We start from the raw sequence: 20,542 nt of genomic DNA, 5'->3' as shown, positions 1-20,542 counted from the left end.
ATGCCATGGGTATATGTGAAATGACTCCCCAAAATACATTCTGCTACTTCTCCTGAGTATGGGGGTACCACATTTGAGAGACGTTTTGGCAGTCTAGCCAAATACAGGACCCCAAAATCCAATAAGCACCTTCAGGCTTTTAAAGGGCTTTATTTCCTCATTACACTTCCAGACTACCTATCAGTTTCGGAGGCCCTGAAATGCCAGGATAGCACCTAACCCCCCCCAAATGACTCCTTTTTGGAAAGTAGACACCCCAAGGAATTTGATAAGAAGCACAGTAAGTATTTTGCAGATCTCATTTGTTGCCACAAGTTTTTGAAAAATGAAGAAAAAACCAAAAACATTTTTTCTATTCTTTTTTTTATATTTCAAAACCTTGTGAGAAAAAATTAGATCTGCAAAATACTCACAATGCCTCTTTTTAAATTCCTTGGGGTGTCTACTTTCCAGAAAGAGGTCATTTTGTGGGTTCTGGTGCTATCCTAGCATGTCGGGGCCTTCGAAACTGTGATAGGTAGTGAGGAAGTGTATTGAAGTTACGCACCTTCAGGCTTTCAAAGTGGTCATTGGATTTCAGGCTCCTGTATGTGGCTAGGCTCCCAAAAAGTCTCACACACGTCTCACACAGGCAAAAAGTCTCTCATCCCCATACTCGGTAGAAGTAGCAGAATGTATTTTGGGGTTTAATTCCACATATACCCATGGCTTGTGCGAGAAATAAATAATTTAAATGACAACTTTGTGTAAAAAAAAAAAAAAAGTTTTTGTCATTTTCCAGAAACTTGTGGAAAAAAAATAATCTTCAATGGACTCAATATGCCTCTCAGCAGATAGCTTAGGGTGTCTACTTTCCGAAAAGGGGTTATTTGAGGGTGTTTGTACTATCCTGGTATTTTAGCACCTCAAGAAATGTGATGGGCAGTCAGAAAGTAAAAGCTGTGTAAATTCCATTATCTATACCATAGTTTGTAGACGCTATAACTTTCACACAAAGCAGTAAATATACACTTACTGGGATTTTTTTTAACCAAAAACATGTAGCAGAATACATTTTGGCCTAAATTTATGACGAAATTTTAGTTTTTTTGGATATTTTTTATGACCGAAATGAGAAAATATTGTTTTTTTCAAAAAAAAATTTTTTCTTCAAAATTTTTTCTAGTTATAGCGCCAAAAATAAAAAGCACACAGGTGATTAAATACCACCAAAAGAAAGCTCTATTTGTGTGAAAAAAAGGACATAAATTTTGTTTATCTACCGTATTGCGTGACCGTGCAATTGTCCGTTAAACTAGCACATCGCTGTATAGCAAAAAAATGGCATAAATTGTAGTATCTATACCATAGTTTGTAGACGCTATAACTTTCACACAAAGCAATCAATATACACTTATTGAGATTTGTTTTACCAAAAACATGTAGCAGAATACATTTTGGCCTAAATTTATAAATAACTTTGAGTTAACTATATATTTTTTATAGCTGAAAGTAAAAAATATTGTTTTTCTTCAAAATTTTTGGTCTTTTTTTGTTTATAGCGTGAAAAATAAAAAGCGCACAGGTGATCAAATACCACCAAAAGAAAGCTCTATTTGTGTGAAAAAAAAGGACGTAAATTTCGTTTGAGTACAGCATTGCATGACCACGCAATTATCAGTTGAATTAGTTCAGGGCCGAGTAGCAAAAAGAGGCCTGGTCAGGAAGGAGGGTATATCCTCAGGAGGGCAAGTAGTTAAACTCAGCACCAGTTGAATCTTCAGTCTTCTTCATACAGACATCAAAGAGAATAAAAGGTCTGTGAGGGAGGACTTAGAATCAACGCCCTTTGCAGTCATATTATTGATGTACTGAAAGAGGACATCCACCTCTTGAGCAGAAAATGTTACTCTGGTCTGGATGAAGAATAATTCTAGAGGGCGATGTCCACCAAACGTAGAACCATAGAAGGCACCCATGGATTCCAATAAGGGCTTTATCATCTGTGCGCCGAATCAACCACACTAGCCTGGGGGGGGGGGGTCCTCTCAACAAAACTCTTGTAGGGGTTAAAAGGAGCTAAATGTACCATGGCTGTTCTTTCTTCTGAAAGGTGCCTTTACACACTCTTCCACCAGCTCTTGAAGTTTCTCATTCTGGCGAAATAGTCTTGAGTCTTGAAATGTAAAGTGGACCAAACTAGCCGAGACAACTCACCTGAGCCTTGACCTCATATGAAGAGGAAGACCAGACTAACCATTGACAGCTCTTGAAATAGTGCTTAGCATAGCGATGCTGATTGGTTTACAGAGCTACTTGTCAAAGGGGACATTAGGGCATGTTGCATGTGCAGAAAACATAGCCGCTCCTCTGAAAAGTGATCCCATGTAGTCGCTTTTCATAGTTCATTTAACTGCTAGTTTAGTATTGTCCATATCTTTGCAGTGGAGTGCAGTGCTACAATGTGTGTTATTGCAATGCATGTTCAGTGCATTAGCATGTGGCAATGCCATGATGTTCAACAGAGGTGTGGCGTTTTTCTCCTGGATAGGGTATCATTTTGCAGCTGCTTACTAATGAAAAACTTCTTACCACTATTGCCACTCCTCTTGAAACAACCTCTTCATCCTTCCATTCATCGGGGAGAATGGAAGGCTGTACCTTTAAAACGTGAAGTATGTTCTGACTTCGAATGGCAGTCATCTGGGTCATCCTGTTCTGGGCCTGCTACCCTAATGAATGACAGGACCCAAGTATCACTTAAACCCTGCTTAGCGTTTTCAAGGAGGATGATTGACCTTCTACCTCTGGTGAAGCCAGGTGCAATGCAGAAGTGAATGGCTTGGATAAAGGTGCCTCCAAAGCCAGGAATAAAGATGACTATGATGGGCTTGGGGCCTCCTAGGTAAGGAGGGCTAACTGTGATGCCCTGTACTCCTGGCCAGGGCTACATCCTTGATGTTGTGCCTGAAGTCTGCTGGCATAAGTGGTTGGAGAACTCAGAGGATCATTAATTATATGTCCATGAAGGACCATGACTTGCTGGCTCCCAGACTCCTTTGTCCATAGAGATTTTTCAGCGGCAAATATCATCATTCATGTTAGTCTGGTATTAGGTCCGCGCCGTAGGCTCAACACTTTTTACCCTTTGTCACGCTTAGAGTTCAGGGAAGCAGAGATGCCAACACTCACTGGGAACTTTATGTGCATCCTGGGTGAGACCTGCAGGGCTGGAAGAGCCACTGGACCCATCATGCCATGGCAATACTATTTTAGCTTGAATAGCTAGAGTGGGCGGGGTTGTACCAGAAGATAAAGGCCACGCTCATGTAAAGGGATTCTTTTTCCTCTTCTTACTTACCACACTGGTGGTCCCTACCTGAGCACATGGAGGTCTTGGTTATGTGGCAGAAGGCTAATGTTGGAGCAAGGATTTCAGCACTGCGTAGAAAGTAAAATGAAAGAGAAAGAAGCAGACAGATCATAGACATGTGCCTAAATTATCTCCCTCCCCCCCTCATTCATCTGCAGCATAAGCAAGGAAAAAACAGGAGATGTTTCCAGTCAAACCCACCTTGCACATGCTTGAGCCTGGATATGCCTTAGCAAAGATGGTCACCACAAGAGGCCCTCTGCACAGTGTATATGTGCATGCCATAGCCAGCCATGAGTCCGGAAATAGCCACAAACCCTGGACCGGATCACTTACACATGCTGGTTACAGGTGAAAGGAAAAAAAGTGCTGACAAAAGAAAACCCCTCAAATCACTCTCACAAAGGAAAAATTATACAATCTAATGAAAGTAGAGGCAAGGGAGGAAGACAAAAAAGGGATAGCACTAACCTGTGGGAGAAAAGAAAAAGGCAGCACTAACTCCAGCACCATGATTCTGCTCAGGTGTGCAGAGAAACACATGCAGCATGGACTGCAGCAAACAAACACCAGTTCAGATGCAGCACATGAGGTTCTGACATCTCTGGTTAGAGAACTCCTCAGCCCCAAAAGACCACCAGAAGGGACTCCCACCTTGTTGGTGCATTTAGCAACCTAAGATGCAGGGCTGCACTTGGAAGAGGCTGAACCCAGGATGGACTCGGACTCAGACTCAGTTGGCAGGTAGGGACTTATCACATCATCACGGTCTTGCAGGTGTACATCTTCAGGACAAAAAGGAGAAAGGGGGAGGCTGCTCTCAGTCAGACTTTTATAGATATACACAGGTCCTGTGAGTGTATATATCGGAGAAGCTATATCACATATGTATGCTGCCATGTTGGCGTCAGGAAAACAGAAAGTTGTATCATACTTACCGTAATTTTCCTTTCCTTCCCATTCTCCATACAATCAAGATCAAACAAGGGAGGGTTAGTATGCTGCCATGGATTGGCGTCAGGAAAGGAAAATTACGGTAAGTATGATACAATTTTCCATTTTCCTGACGCCAACATGGCAACATACATGTGATAAATAACTAGCTAAACAGAGAGGGCTAAACTGTATAATAAAACTGCATTACAATGGACATAGAAGCCTAGACTACCATTCTGTTGAAGTCCATTGACATCTGCAGTGCAGTGACATTCTGCCTGTAGTGCCTGAGGCAGGTGTACTGTGGTAACTAGCCTGCTGCTTTGCAAAAGTCTTCATAGACACTTTGCATGCGCTGCCGCAAATGTAGAGATGGACCTGGCTGAATAAACTTCTACCAATTCTGGAGTCTCTTGCCTGGTTGCACTATGTTTTCAGGATGACCTTGACACTCCAAGTTGGCAAGGTTTGCTGCTGTTTCCTCCTCTGAATTTGCCCCATACTGATGGTCCCTACATGTTGACCTCAGGGTGAACAGCTCTACACCAAGTTCACTATATGAACCACTAATGTATTTATACATGTTGATCATATCCCCCCTTAATCTCCTCTTCTCAAGGGAGAATATATTCAGTTCCTCTAATCTTTCCTCATAGCTGATCTCCCCCATGCCGCTTATCACTTTGGTTGCCCTTCTCTGTACTTTCTCAAGTTCCCCAATGTTCTTTTTGTGAATTGGTGCCCAAAACTGAACTGCATGTTCCAGATGAGGTGTTACTAATGATTTGTACAGGGGTAACATGATATCTCTCTCTCTGGAGTCTATACCTCTTTCGATTCAAGAGAGGATTTTGCTCGCTTTAGAAACCGCAGCTTGGCATTGCATGCCATTATTAAGCTAGTGATCTACCAGAACTCCCAGATCCTTCTCCACCATTGATTACCCCAGTTGTTCACCCCCTAGTATGTATGATGCATGCATAGCATATTCTTAGCCCCCAAGTGCATAATCTTACATTTATCAACATTAAACCTCATTTGCCACATAGTTGCCCAATTAAACAGTGCATTGAGGTCGGCTTGTAAATTGAAGACATCCTGTAAGGATGTTATTCCACTGCACAGCTTGGTGTCATATGCAAAGACTGAAATGGGATTTTCAATCTCAGACCCTATATCGTTTATAAATATATTAAAAAGTAAGGGTCCCAACACTGAACCCCGGGTCTACACCACTGTTGAATACAATCTTTTAGCCAGTTTTCTATTCATTTACATACAGATTTTTCCAAGCCCGTAGACTTTACCTTACACATTAGCCGTGTGTGGGGAACTGTGTCAAACGCTTTTGCAAAATCCAATTATACCACGTCCACCGCCACCTCTCTGTCCAAGGTTTTGCTCACCCCCTCATAAAAAAAAATCAGATTTGTTTGACAACTTCTGTCTTCCATGAATCCATGCTGTCTGTTGCTTAAATTGGATTGGTACCTGTATCTCCGATGCAATGTGTTTTTACTCTTTTATGCTATTTTGTCATTCAATAAACATTGGTTTGAGGGAAGCCTTATAGGTGTGTAGCCTATTTTCTTTTTTTTTTTTTATTTTCATGTATTGTTCTTAGGCAACATCTTACCAGGTACATCTGGTGGCACCTCATCATATTTTATATTTTTGGTGGACTCCCCAGCCTTTTTTCTTTTTGTTTAGAACAAATTATAAGACAATTTGTATAGATTCAGTTTAACCCTGATAAGAGTCTCATCAAAGTTAAGCTGAGTCTATAGAAACTGTCTTAAAATTTTTTCTAATAGTAAATGTTCATCATGAGACATGAGAGGATGCTTGGTTGTCTAGCTCTGTGTCTGTCATTTTAACTTCTGACATGACATACGTCCTCTGTCTGTTCAGTATCACTCACTTTGTGAGAGAGAGAGACAGTTCTTGCCAAAAACAGTCTCTCTCACAATGTGAGAGAACTTCTTGGACCAAACATGGTGTAGGGCTTGATCACACATTGTACATTGAGCTGCATTTTTCTGCCCACCATCGCAAAAGTGAGATGTACACAGGGCACATAGAAAACAAATAAGTACAAGCAAGAGTCCTGATTTTTAAAATTCCATGAGCATGAATAAGTATTCTTGGCAAAGTGAATTTTCACTCCTTTAGTATATCCATCACAAATGTCTAAGGTTCTACAGGTATGAATATACAGTGAAGGAAATAAGTATTTGATCCCCTGCTGATTTTGAATGTTTGCCCACTCACAAAAAAATAATTAGTCTAAATATCGAATGGTAGGTGTATTGTAGAACAGAGACAGAATAGCAACAAAAAATTCAAAAGAAATGCATGTCTAACAAATTATGCACTGATTTGCATGTTCATGAGGGAACTTACATATAACATCAATCTGCACCAAGCAGCAGTAAACCTCTCAATCCTAGAGGGCAGACCTCCTCCACAGCTCCCACAAGACGAATGGCCATCCAGGGGCCAGATATGGGGGCACAATAATGGCCAACAGCCAAGAGCCTCACAGGTCTAAACCAACCCATAAAGAAGGGAAGAAAAATAATACTAATATAAATACTAGTTAAGTATTAAGTATTACCTTGAAATAATGTAACAAAGATCAGGATTTCTTGCAAGCAGAAGAAGGCCTTGTTCCCGAGCCTAAGCAGGAGATGTAAAGAAGAAGAAAGGGTACATCCCCTTATATCCGGAAAACAGAAGGGACCAGGAAGATATTACAATAGGACAAATTTGGAAGGCAGAGGTGTTCCCTGAAATATTATAATATAGTAAGTATTGTTAGTATATGATACTTATTCAAAGGGGGAGTTCACCAAATTACCCCATTATTTGATAATATAAATTAAGGTAACCTACCAAGTTGTAAAAAAAAAGAAAGATATATAAGTCCCAATCACAATGGTATAGCTGGAAAATACATCTAGGCCTGCCCATCAAAATACAAAAAAGCACAAAAAAGTACTGAAGAGTAGACCCGGCCTTCTACTAGAAAATAGGTCTGAAAACATAAGCAAAGATAAAATAATTATTTGACTAATTGTTTAAGAAAAAGATCATCCTGATACTTTGAGAATAACATGTCTTACCAATATTGAAAAATGTCACCTCTTAATCAGTGAGCATAGACCGTCCGTCAGGAAAGAAACTGCAACCACAGTGAATAGAGATGGCCTCCACGAGGTGCTTATACCCAATAACCCACAGGGCGGAACAGCCCTTGAAAGAATGGCACTGAGAGGCCCAAAATACGCGGCCTAATAAAGCACCTCAGGCTCGTCTTCGTCATGACGTGTGACGTCACTGTGTCCGGCCATAAGTGATGACGCTGGTGCACCGCCGCTACGCATGTGCCAGGAAAGGCGCAGCGGGCTAGGTCTGCTCAGGCGCACAAGAGGGATGAAACTGTCCCAACCACGCCGCGGAAGTCCCATCACCAAGGACAAGGGACACCACGGCCACACATCAGGCCCAAGTGGGATCGGCCCCCACCTCCCAGTGACGAGGAAGAGCAAACGCAGGTCCAGCCCATAGAGGTCAGGAAGAGGAAAAGCAGCCAGGCACATATAAATAATAGCATATAGAAACCATAATAATGATATCATAACAATTGTCACTGCAGCATAACATACAAGTTTGGACAATACTTTAGAATAAGAACAATGACATAATATAAATTGGACATAGGCTACATCATAGTAAGAAATTACAGAAATAACAAAAAAGGGGGACATACAAAATAATTGAAGTACTTTCCACATAAGGGTTGCTGCCTTAACACAATAATACAGAGGAAGTTGTGGAAACACAGAAAAAGATCAATATAGTGAAAAAAGGACAAATGTTGTAAAAATGCTCATCTACATAAATGGAGCCCATATAGCTATAAATACTAGTGGGGGTCATTAAATTGGACCCCTAATGATATGCAAGAATGTCGTATACATACAGTTTGGTTATATATAAGCCAGAGACAAATACAGAGACCCATATCGCCATTCCCAGTGGCTTATAAAAACAGTTTATATGATATTATTTCATTAAGACCTGGAGGATGGGTTGCATTAAGTCATTCTATCCACATAGTTTCCTTGCGTAGTGATTTCTGGTCCCAATTGCCACCATTTGGATCTTTAGTAACTAGCTCCAGAACAGTAAATTTAGCCTGTGAAGTATTAAATTTGTGATAAAGTCCCAGATGGCGACTAATAGGGGTCACCATCGTGGCATTCGAGGAATAGTAGATATGGTCATGTATTCTCTGGTTAAACTAACGTATGGTCTTGCCCACATAGTAAGCTCCACATGTACATAGCATAAGATAGACTACTCCCTACGTTTTGCAATTGGCCTGGAATCTGGGGAAGAAATTCCCCATTACCCAGTTGGAAACATGTTCCCATCCATACCCACGAGCAATAACTACACTTACCTCAAGCAGTAACTCCCCCAGATAGAACAGTGCCCTAGGAGCCTAATGTATAATGGCTAGACATTACTGTATCTCTAATGGACCGGGCTTTCCGAAATACAATTTCATGTATTTGTGTAGAGTAGGATCTTCACATAAAAGATACCAATGATGTTGTACTATGACATGTAATTGCTGATGTTGTACCGAGTATTGTGTTATAAATCTTACCGGGGCAAAACACGTACCCATAGCTACTCCCTGTATTTGAAGATAATACTGATCCAGAAATGTGAACCAATTATGACTCAGTATATAATACAATAAATCCACAATGAAATTGCCTACTGCCCACTGAGTACGGCCCTGTTCCCTTAGAAAGGATCGTATTACGTCTATCCCCCGTGCATGTGGTATACTTGAATACAACGCTTCAACATCTATGGTAACCAATATGGCATCCGACGGGATGGAAAGACCATCCACATGTTTAAGTAAGTCAAGAGTATCCTTAACATAGGAAGGTAGACGTATAACATGTGGCATCAAGAAAAAATCCACAAACTTGCTAGCATTCTCAGTTAGGGATCCTATTCCAGAAAAAATAGGTCTCCCAGGTGGAGCAGATTAATTTTTATGGATTTTAGGTAAAGTATAGAAAGTAGCTTCTTTGGGGTATGGGATATTCAAAAAATTGTAGGTATCCTTATTGATGAGACCCTCAAGGAAGGCCCCATTGATAAGATCCTTAAATTCCACAGAAAACGGTTGAATCATCCGCGCTGGAATGCGTTTATACCAGGGGCGGATTGACAACTCATGGGACCCCCAGGCAATAGGGGATTATGGGGCCCCTGTGTCCTTGCCCAAACTCAAAAAAGCCTATGAAAAAGGTACCAGGGGCATCTCATGGGGCCCCCTACTGACCCCGGGCCCTCGGGCAGTGCCCGAGTTTCCAAATGGTCAGCCCGCCTCTAGTTTATACCATTGAGAGTTATTTAAAATGACAAGGCACATACAGTATGCTTATATTGATCTGTAGACATAACAACAATTTTCCCTCCTTTGTCAGATGGTTTAATGACCAGACTAGTTCTGTTCTTAAGCTGATTCAAACCTTTCCTCTGTATGAGAGTAATGTTGGTGTCAGGGATCCCCTCGATCCCTGCCGCGATGGTCCCGGCGCAGGCGCACTGCTCCGCCCTGTGCAGGGACACGGGCACTAGGTCCGGGCCGGCCGCGGCGTTCGAGTTCGCGCATGTGCAGTAGAAGCCGCGGCTGCCCGCTGGGCACCAATGGCAGCGCAGGGCGGGATATTTAAATGTCCCTGAGCTGTCATTTCGTTGCCTTCTGGTCTTACCTGCTTCCTGTGATTCTGAACCTGTGCCTTGTAAGTTACTGACCTGGATTGTACCTGAACTTGCTGTATTCTCCTGCCCAGACCCTTGCTTTGCCTGACCTCTCTCCCTGGATGCCCCTCATTAGATCTGACCTACTGTTGCTGACCTGGCGTGTGGCCCGACGATTCTCTGTCTGCTCCCTTGTACCTTACCGTCCTCTACGTTACCAACTCGGCCTGTCTGACTTCGCACTTGCTCAGCCATCCATCCATCCATCCCATCGGGGTCACCCGACCTCCTCACATCTGGCTCTCCCTGGTTGGAGCCCCTGGCGAACACCCCTACCACTGACAGGTGTGCTCAGTAGTGGCGACCTGGTCCTGGGGTACTACAAGTCCATCCCCACCATCAGGGGCCCTGGTGAACAAGTACCCTGGGGCTTAGACTCCGCGCTCTGGGCACGCCTGACCGGTGGAGTGCTAGTGGTGTCGCTCGGCGGTCCCTCACAGTACCAGAAGGCCATGACTGAGCCTCGAGGAGGAACCTCCCCGTTGGAGGAGGTTTGCAGGCACCTGGCTACCCTGACGCAAGCAGTAAACACGTTACAGGACAGATGTTTGCAGATTGAGAATCGGTTTCAGGCCTGCACCATATCTGCTCCTGTTTCACAGGCCCCGGCTCCTGCACCTCCGGTCGCAGCAGCCCACGAGCTGGCTCCTGGGCCTTCCGCATCACTCCCTATGGTGGAACCCCGAGTACCCTTACCCGAGCGCTTCCACGGGGATCGCACACGCTTTTGGTCATTCCGTGACTCCTGTCTGCTCTATTTTGAACTGCAACCACGGACTTTTTTGACAGAATCGGTGAAAGTGGGGTTTGTTATCTCCCTGTTGCAGGGTGAACCCCAAGACTGGGCCCACCGACTAAGGGGAAATAATGATCCCCATCTGGTTACGGTTGACAACTTCTTTAACGCTATGGCCATCTTATACGATGACCCACAACGGGCGGCCTCGGCCGAGGCCACATTATACGCACTCCGACAAGGTCGGCGAGCGGCTGAGGAATACGCCTCTGACTTTAGGCGCTGGATGGGAGACACTCGCTGGAACGAGTTTGCACTTTTGCACCAGTTCCGTATGGGCCTATCTGAGGCTCTGAAAGACAAGCTCGCCTGGGTGGAGGTGCCCGAGACATTAGAGGACTTGATTGCACTCACCATTAAAATTGACCGTAGGCTACGGGAGCGCAGATTGGAGAGGTCTGGTCAGGGTCGCGGAAATACCTGAGGGTCATTCCAAGGATCCAGTCAACATACTGCCGTCTGAAGATGCTCCCGAACCCATGCAGCTAGGCCTGGCACGGCCTAAACTACCGCCAGAGGAACGCCAGCGCAGACGCTCCCAGAACCTGTGTCTCTACTGCGGTGAAGCTGGTCACATGGTACGTTCCTGCCCGCAGAAACTGAGTAAGTTCACCTCATCTTCTTTATCTATTGGCAATATGAATCCGTCCCAATACTTAGTTGTCCCCCTCTCCTTTCAGCTTTCAGAAAGGACCGTGGAGGTGACGGCCATAGTTGATTCGGGGGCATGCAGCTGTTTTGTGGATATCAATTTTGCTCACCAGCAGGGTATCCCCCTCCGTCCAAAGGAGAAGGGGTTTCACATCTTTTTGGCTGATGGTTCCCGGATAAAGTCAGGGGTGGTTAACCAGGAGACCCCTTCCATTGTGACTTCCATTGCCGGTCAGCACCGGGAACTCCTCCGCCTGGATGCTATTGCATCACCCCTTTTCCCAGTCATTCTGGGGCTCCCATGGTTGCGGGCCCACAACCCCCAAATTGACTGGGAAACTGGGGTTGTCTCATTCCCTTCCCCATACTGTCGGGAACTGTGCCGAACTTCGGGCCCGGTGGTCCCCCAGGTCCTCCTGTGCTCTGAAGGGGATGCCAGCCTAAAAAAAGTGATTCCTGCAGCCTATCATAAGTTTCTTGATGTGTTCAGTGAACGGGGAGCAGATACTCTACCCCCCCACCGCCCATATGACTGTCCTATTGATCTGTTACCCGGTTCTGAAATTCCCTTCGGGCAAATTTTTCCCCTTTCTGAGCTAGAATTAGGGGCCCTGAAGGATTATATTGAGGACAGCCTCCGGAAGGGATTCATCCGTCCCTCCACTTCCCCAGCAGGTGCAGGGATCTTCTTTGTAGAAAAGAAAGACAAGACTTTGAGGCCATGTATTGACTATCGGGAGCTGAATAGGGTCACAATCAAAAATCGTTACCCATTACCACTGGTACCAGAATTATTCCAGAGCTTAAAAGCTGCAGTAGTATTTACCAAGCTGGACTTAAGGGGAGCCTACAACTTGGTTCGCATAAGGGAGGGGGATGAGTGGAAAACGGCCTTCCGCACCCGTTTCGGCCATTTCGAATACCTGGTCATGCCTTTCGGGTTGTGCAATGCGCCGGCCACCTTCCAGCACTTTGTAAACGACATCTTTAGGGACTTCCTGGATATCTTTGTCATCGTCTACTTAGACGACATTTTGATTTTCTCATCCTCCCTGGGGGAGCACAGGGTACATGTAACAAAGGTGTTGGGGCGGTTACGGCAGCATGGGTTGTACGCTAAAGCAGAGAAATGTTGCTTTGAAAAGGCTAGCGTTATATTTCTGGGTCTGATTATCTCCACCACGGGGGTCGCAATGGACCCTCAGAAGGTCTCTGCGATCCTAGATTGGCCTGAACCCACGGACAGGAAAAGCGTCCAACTTTTATCGGGTTCGCAAACTTCTACCGGAAGTTCATAAAGAACTTCTCGGGTCTGGTCTCCCCAATCACTCAGTTAACCAAGCTTGGGATGCGATTCAGATGTACGCCAGAGGCACAGGAAGCTTTTGAAGCACTAAAGAAGTTATTTACCTCGGCACCCATTCTGGGTCATCCCGACGCCTCCCTGCCCTACATCTTAGAAGTAGATGCGTCAGAAAACGCGGTTGGCTCCATCCTTTCCCAGCGAAAGGGCGCCAAGTAATTACTTCACCCAGTAGCATTCTTCTCACGGAAACTTACCTCTGCGGAGAAGAACTACGACATTGGGGATCGAGAACTACTGGCTATCAAGACCGCATTAGAAGAATGGAGGTACCTGCTGGAAGGTGCTTCACACCCCATCCTGATATTCATGGACCACAAGAACCTGGAATATCTGAGGACGGCCAAACGTTTGCGCCCACGACAAGCAAGATGGGCATTGTTTTTCTCGAGGTTCCAGTTCCACATCACATACAGGCCGGGATCAAAAAACACGAAGCCAGACGCGTTGTCACGTATGTACGAGGATGCCAAGGAGATCCCAGTACCTGACACTATTCTGCCTGCGGGAAACTTCTTGGCCCTCCAGACGAACCTTCGTTCCGAGATACTGAGAGCGTCCACAGCAATGTCTACCTCCGATGGGGCGCCCCTCCAGAACAAGGGGGGACTCCTATGGAGGGAGGACCGGATTGTGGTGCCGGAGGAAGCCCGAACCCTAGTCTTGGGACATTGCCATGACCACCCGATGGCAGGACATTTTGGACCGGTCAAGACCCTGGAACTTCTCCGATGTTCCTTCTGGTGGCCGGACATGGCCAAGGATTGTAAGAGTTACGTGGGCTCCTGTGCCATCTGCCAGCGGAACAAGCCTTCAAGAAATAAGGCGTGGGGCCTGCTACGTCCATTACCCATCCCTGAACGGCCCTGGCAGAAAATCTCTATGGACTTCATAGTCGAGCTTCCACCTTCACTGGACCACACAGCAATTCTCGTGGTCGTGGACCGTTTATCCAAGATGGCCCATTTCATTCCTTTACGGAAGACTCCATCAGCAGCCGAGACGGCGCAAGCTTTTATCCGAGAGGTTGTTAGACTGCATGGGGTCCCCGAAGACATCGTCTCGGACCGAGGGGTGCAGTTTACCTCGAGATTTTGGAGGGCATTGTGCAAAGCCCTGGATATCAAGCTATCCCTTTCCTCTGCATTTCACCCTCAGACCAATGGTCAGACCGAAAGGACCAATCAGACCCTAGAGCAATACCTACACATCATTCTCTCAGGACAACTGGGTGCCACTTCTCCCTTTGGTGGAATTCGCTTACAACAACGCGTGCCATTCAGCAACAGGGCAGTCCCCGTTCTTCTCCAACTATGGGTTTCACCCTGTCTTCCTCCCGGATTTAGTCCCGGAATGCCCAATTCCAGCGACACAGGATGCACTAACCTTTTTCACTTCAAACAATAAAAAACTACAGGAAGCCATCCGTCAAGCCCAAGAAGACTACAAGAGGGCTTTTAATAGGAAGCGAAGAGGGGATCTGGTGTTGCGGCCCGGAGAGAAGGTTTGGCTGGCTACATCGAACTTGAAGATGCTCTGCCCGTCAAAAAAGTTGGGACCTAAATTTATAGGCCCTTTTTGCATCAAACGGATGGTCAATGAAGTGGCCTATGAACTTGTTCTCCCTGAGACACTCAAGATCCACCCTGTCTTCCACGTGTCCCTGTTGAAGCCGGTAGTCCCTGATGCCTTCCCGGAACGGGAATCCAGGCCCCCGGAGGCCGTAACAGTCGAAGAGGAAGAAGAATTCGAGGTGGAGACAATCCTGAAGTGCCGACGAAGGGGGGGCCAGACCCAATTTCTCATCAAGTGGAAGGGCTACGGCCCTGAGGACAATTCGTGGGAACCAGCCCATAATGTCCATGCACCTAGACTTGTCCGGAGGTTTCTTTGTGATCACCCGTGGTGGAGAGATCGGGTGGGCATCCGGAGGTTGCCCGTAGGGGGTTGCAATGTCAGGGATCCCCTCGATCCCTGCCGCGATGGTCCCGGAGCAGGCGCACTGCTCCGCCCTGTGCAGGGACATGGGCACTAGGTCCGGGCCGGCCGCGGCATTCGAGTTCGCGCATGCGCAGTAGAAGCCGCGGCCGCCCGCTGGGCACCAATGGCAGCACAGGGCGGGATATTTAAATGTCCCTGAGCTGTCATTTCGTTGCCTTCTGGTCTTACCTGCTTCCTGTGATTCTGAACCTGTGCCTTGTAAGTTACTGACCCGGATTGTACCTGACCTTGCTGTATTCTCCTGCCCAGACCCTTGCTTTGCCTGACCTCTCTCCCTGGATGCCCCTCATTAGATCTGACCTACTGTTGCTGACCTGGCGTGTGATTCTCTGCCTGCTCCCTTGTACCTTACCGTCCTCTACGTTACCAACTCGGCCTGTCTGACTTCGCACTTGCTCAGCCATCCATCCATCCATCCCATCGGGGTCACCCGACCTCCTCACATCTGGCTCTCCCTGGTTGGAGCCCCTGGCGAACACCCCTACCACTGACAGGTGTGCTCAGTAGTGGCGACCTGGTCCCGGGGTACTACAAGTCCATCCCCACCATCAGGGGCCCTGGTGAACAAGTACCCTGGGGCTTAGACTCCGCGCTCTGGGCACGCCTGACCGGTGGAGTGCTAGTGGTGCCGCTCGGCGGTCCCTCACAGTTGGTATCTGAAGTTGTAAGGGTTAAACGTTTAACATTATATAATTATATCATTAATAGTAGCCATCAAAAATGCCCAAATACGTGGATTAGTTGTAAGTTTAGAGAACTTAGTAGACTTAGGTTTAAATTGTTTAGAAGAGGGAACATACTCAGGACAGGTAATACTAGTCATTGGGTTATCTGGTTCACTTTCATCAAGCAATAACATCAAGTCCCGAAGGATTCTGAAGTCCTGCATAGTGAAAATTTTCATACATTCCACAAGCTCTTTTTCCTGTTTATTCCTAATACGATCCGTATCAAACAGAAATTACTACGCAAGGAAACTATGTGGATAGAACAACTTAATGCAACCCATCCTCCAGGACTTAATGAAACATAATCATATAAACCGTTTTTATAAGCCACTGGGAATGGCGATATGGGTCTCTGTATTTGTCTCTGGCTTATATGTAACCAAACTATATACATTCTTGCATATCATTAGGGGTCCAATTTAATGACCCCCCACTAGTAATTATAGCTATATGGGCTCCATTTATGTAGATGAGGCTTTTTACAACATTTGTTCTTTTTTCACTGTATTGATCTTTTTCTGCGTTTCCACAACTTTCTCTGTATTATTGTGTTAAGGCAGCAACTCTTATGTGGAAAGTACTTCAATTATTTTGTATGTCCCCTTTTTTGTTATTTCTGTAATTTCTTGCAATGCTGTAGCCTATGTCCGATTTATATTATCTCATTGTTCTTATTCTAAAGTATTGTCCAAACTTGTATGTTATGCTGCAGTAACAATTGTTACAATATCATTATTATGGTTTCTATATGCTATTATTTATGTGTGACTGGCTGCTTTTCCTCTTCCTGACCTGTAGGGGATGGACCTGCGTTTGCTCCTCCTCATCCCTTGGAGGTGGGGGCTGTTCCCACTTGGGCCCGATGTGCGTCCTGGTGGCCACGGTGTCCCTTGTCCTTGAAAATGGGACTTCCACGGCGTGGTTGGGACAGTTTCTTCCCTCCTTGTGCACCTGAGCGGGCCTAGCCAGCTGTGCTTTTCCTGGCCCATGCGTAGCAGCAGCACACCAACATCATCACTTATGGCCGGAAGCGGTGACATCACACATCATGACGCGGACACGCCTGGGGCGCTTTATTAGGCTGCGTATTTTGGGCCTCTCAGTGCCATTCTTTCAAGGGCTGTTCAGCCCTGTGGATTATTATGCGCCTCGTGCAGGCCATCTCTATTCAAGTTCCATCCCTCCTTGTGTGCCTGAGCAGGCCTAGCCTGCTGCGCCTTTCTTGGCGCATGCTTGGCGGTGGCACACCGGCGTCACCATTTACAGCTGGATGCACTTCGTGGAGGCCATCTCTATTAGCTGTGCTTGCGGTTTCTTTCCCGCTGACATTTTTCAATATTGGTAAGACATGTTATTCTCCAATTATCAGGATGATCTTTTTCTTATTAAATAATTCTTTTATCTTTGCTTATGTTTTCAGACCTATTTTTCAGTAGAAGGCCGGGTCGGTCTTCTCTTCAGTACTTTTTAGTGCTTTTTTGTATTTTGATGGGCAGGCCTAGATGTATTTTCTAGCTATACCATTGTGATTGGGACTTATAGGTAAAACTCGAAAAATTAGAATATCGTGCAAAAGTTCATTTCATTCAGTAATGCAACTTAAAAGGTGAAACTAATATATGAGATAGACTCATTACATGCAAAGCAAGATAGTTCAAGCCGTGATTTTTCATAATTGTGATGATTATGGCTTACAGCTCACGAAAACCCAAAATCCACAATCTCAGAAAATTAGAATATTGTGAAAAGGTGCGATATTCTAGGCTCAAAGTGTCCCACTCTAATCAGCTAATTAAGCCATAACACCTGCAAAGGGTTCCTGAGTCTTTAAATGGTCTCTCAGTCTGGTTCAGTAGGAATCACAATCATGGGAAAGGCTGCTGACCTGACAGTTGTGCAGAAAACCATCATTGACACCCTCCATAAGGAGGGAAAGCCTCAAAAGGTAATTGCAAAAGAAGTTGGATGATCCCAAAGTGCTGTATCAAAGCACACTAATGGAAAGTTATGTGGAAGGGAAAAATGTGGAAGAAAAAGGTGCACAAGCATCAGGGATAACCGCAGCCTGAAGAGGATTGTCAGGAAAAGGCCATTCAAAAGTGTTGGGGACTTTCACAAGGAGTGGACTGAGGCTGAAGTCAGTGCATCAAGAGCCACCACACACAGACGGATCCTGGACATGGGCTTCAAATGTCATATTCCTCTTGTCAAGCAGCTCCTGAACAACACAAATGTCAGAAGCGTCTTACCTGGGCTAAAGAAAAACAGACCTGGTCTATTGCTCAGTGGTCCAAAGTCCTCTTTTCTGATGAGAGCAAATTTTGCATCTCTTTTGGAAACCAAGGACCCAGAGTATGGAGGAAGAATGGAGAGGCACACACTGCAAGATGCTTGAAGTCCAGTGTGAAGTTTCCACAGTCTGTGTTGATTTGGGGAGCCATGTCATCTGCTGGTGTTGGTCCACTGTGCTTCATTAAGTCCAGGGTCAACGCAGGAGTCTACCAGGAGATTTTGGAGCACTTCACGCTTCCTTACGCAGACGAGCTTTATGGGGATGCTGACTTCATTTTCCAGCAGGACTTGGCACCTGCCCACACTGCCAAAACCTGGATCAATGACCGTGGGATTACTGTGCTTGATTGGCCAGCAAACTCGCCTGACCTCAACCCCATAGAGAATCTATGGGGCATTGCCAAGAGAAAGATGAGAGACATGAGACCGAACAATGCAAAAGAGCTGAAGGCCGCTATTGAAGCATCCTGGTCTTCCATAACACCTCAGCAGTGCCAAAGGCTGATAGCTTCCATGCCACGCCGCATTGAGGCAGTAATTGCTGCAAAAGGGGCCCAAACCAAGTACTGAGTACATATACATGCTTATACTTTTCAGAGGTCCGAGATTATTCTATGTACAATCCTTGTTTTATTGATTGCATGTAATATTCTATTTTTCTGAGATTGTGGATTTGGGGTTTTCATGAGCTGTAAGCCATTATCATCACAATTATGACAAATCATGGCTTGAACTATCTTGCTTTGCATGTAATGAGTCTATCTTCTATATTAGTTTCACCTTTTAAGTTGCAGTACTGAAATAAATGAACTTTTGCACGATATTCTAATTTTTCGAGTTTCACCTGTATATAATCTTTCTTTTTTTACAACTTGGTAGGTTACCTCAATTTATATTGTCAAATAAAGGGGTAATTTGGGGAACTCCCCCTTTGAATAAGTATCATGTACTAACAATACTTATATTATAATATTTCAGGGAGCACCTCTACCTTCCAAATTTGTTCTATAGTAATATCTTCCTGGTCCCTTCCATTTTCTGGATATTAGGGGGTATACCCCTTCTTCTTTACATCTCCTGCTTAGGCTCGGGAACAAGGACTTCTTCTGCTCGCAAGAAATCCTGATCTTTGCTACATTATTTCAAGGTAATACTTAGTTAACTAGTATTACCATTACTGGTATGGCCTGATGTAAGAAAAGACTTGTAGTTCATATACTTGCACATATTTTGGTTTGAGTCTCAGTATATATCATTATTATTTTTCTTCCCTTCTTTATGGGTTGGCTTAGACCCGTGTGGCTGTTGGTCATTATTATGCCCCCATATCTAGCCCCTGGATGGCTCTTCACCTTGTGGGAGCGGTGGAGGAGGTCTGCCCTCTAGGATTGGGAGGTGTACTGCTACTTGGTGCATATTTATGTTATATGTAAGTCTTATGATATACTTGTATACGCCTTTATTTATATGATGTAATTTGATATATTTAATATATGTATATATCTTTTTTAGATTTTTCTACTTAGCCCCTGAAGAAGCGATTGTTCTTCTAGCGGCTTAATGTCTCTCACCCCCCAATAGGACCTTCCTGGTGGTTATAGTATGTCTTATCGCTAGTTTTGTTCCTTCATATATGGTGGGATGTGGGACATTGTCTGCGGGGACATTGTACAATGAATTTTTAAACTTAAAAGTTTTTTGTCATGACTTATTGTCAAAATAAAGTACAAATGATTTTACTGATATGTGTTTGTGGTTTCTGTGCCTCTAAAGTCAATCTGCACTCCTTCCCCTTGCCTGCTTTCACCCTTTTTTTTGTCTGGTTAACTAGGACATGACACTAATGTATCATAAATTGGTAGTGACCTGACACTCGAGTACACTCCAATACTTTTTTTTTGTCTGTCACTTTATAAGGTACACCTGTTCAATTGCTTGGTAACACACATTTCTAATTAGCCAATCACATGGCAGCAACACAATGCATTTAGGCATCTGGACATGGTGAAGATGACTTGCTGAAGTTCAAACAAACTTCAGAATGGGGAAGAAAGGGGATTTAAGAGACTTTGAACTTGGCATGATTGTTGGTGCCAGACGGGCTGATCTGAGTATTTTTAAAACTGCTGCTTTACTGGGATTTTCACACACCACCATCTCTAGGGTTTACAGAGAATGGTCCAAAAAAGAGAAAATATCCAGTGAGTGGCAGTTGTGTGGATGAAAATGCCTTGTTGAGGTCAGAGGAGAATGGGCAGACTGAGCAGACTGGATCAAGATGATAGAAAGGCAACAGTAACTCAAATAATCATTTGTACCAACCAGAGTATGTTTCCAACACCTTGTTGAATATATTCCACGAAAAAATTAAGGTAGTTGTGAAGGGTCCAACCCAGTACTAGTAAGGTGTAGCTAATAAAGTGGCTGGTGAGTCTATTCAATGTAATATTTATTTACAGTAAACCAAAATCCATCCAAACACCAGCAAACATGAACATACAATAAACAACAACCCAAATAACGAAATGCCTAATTAGGAAACCTAACAAAGTAACAAAAGCCTAACA

The sequence above is a fragment of the Staurois parvus genome, unplaced genomic scaffold, assembly GCF_062004578.1.
Source record: "Staurois parvus isolate SC_StPar_1 unplaced genomic scaffold, SC_StPar_1.0 ptg001272l, whole genome shotgun sequence".
In the NCBI taxonomy this organism is placed as follows: domain Eukaryota; kingdom Metazoa; phylum Chordata; class Amphibia; order Anura; family Ranidae; genus Staurois; species Staurois parvus.
The sequence above is the reverse complement of the archived record's forward strand: the minus strand, read 5'-3'. Positions refer to the sequence as shown.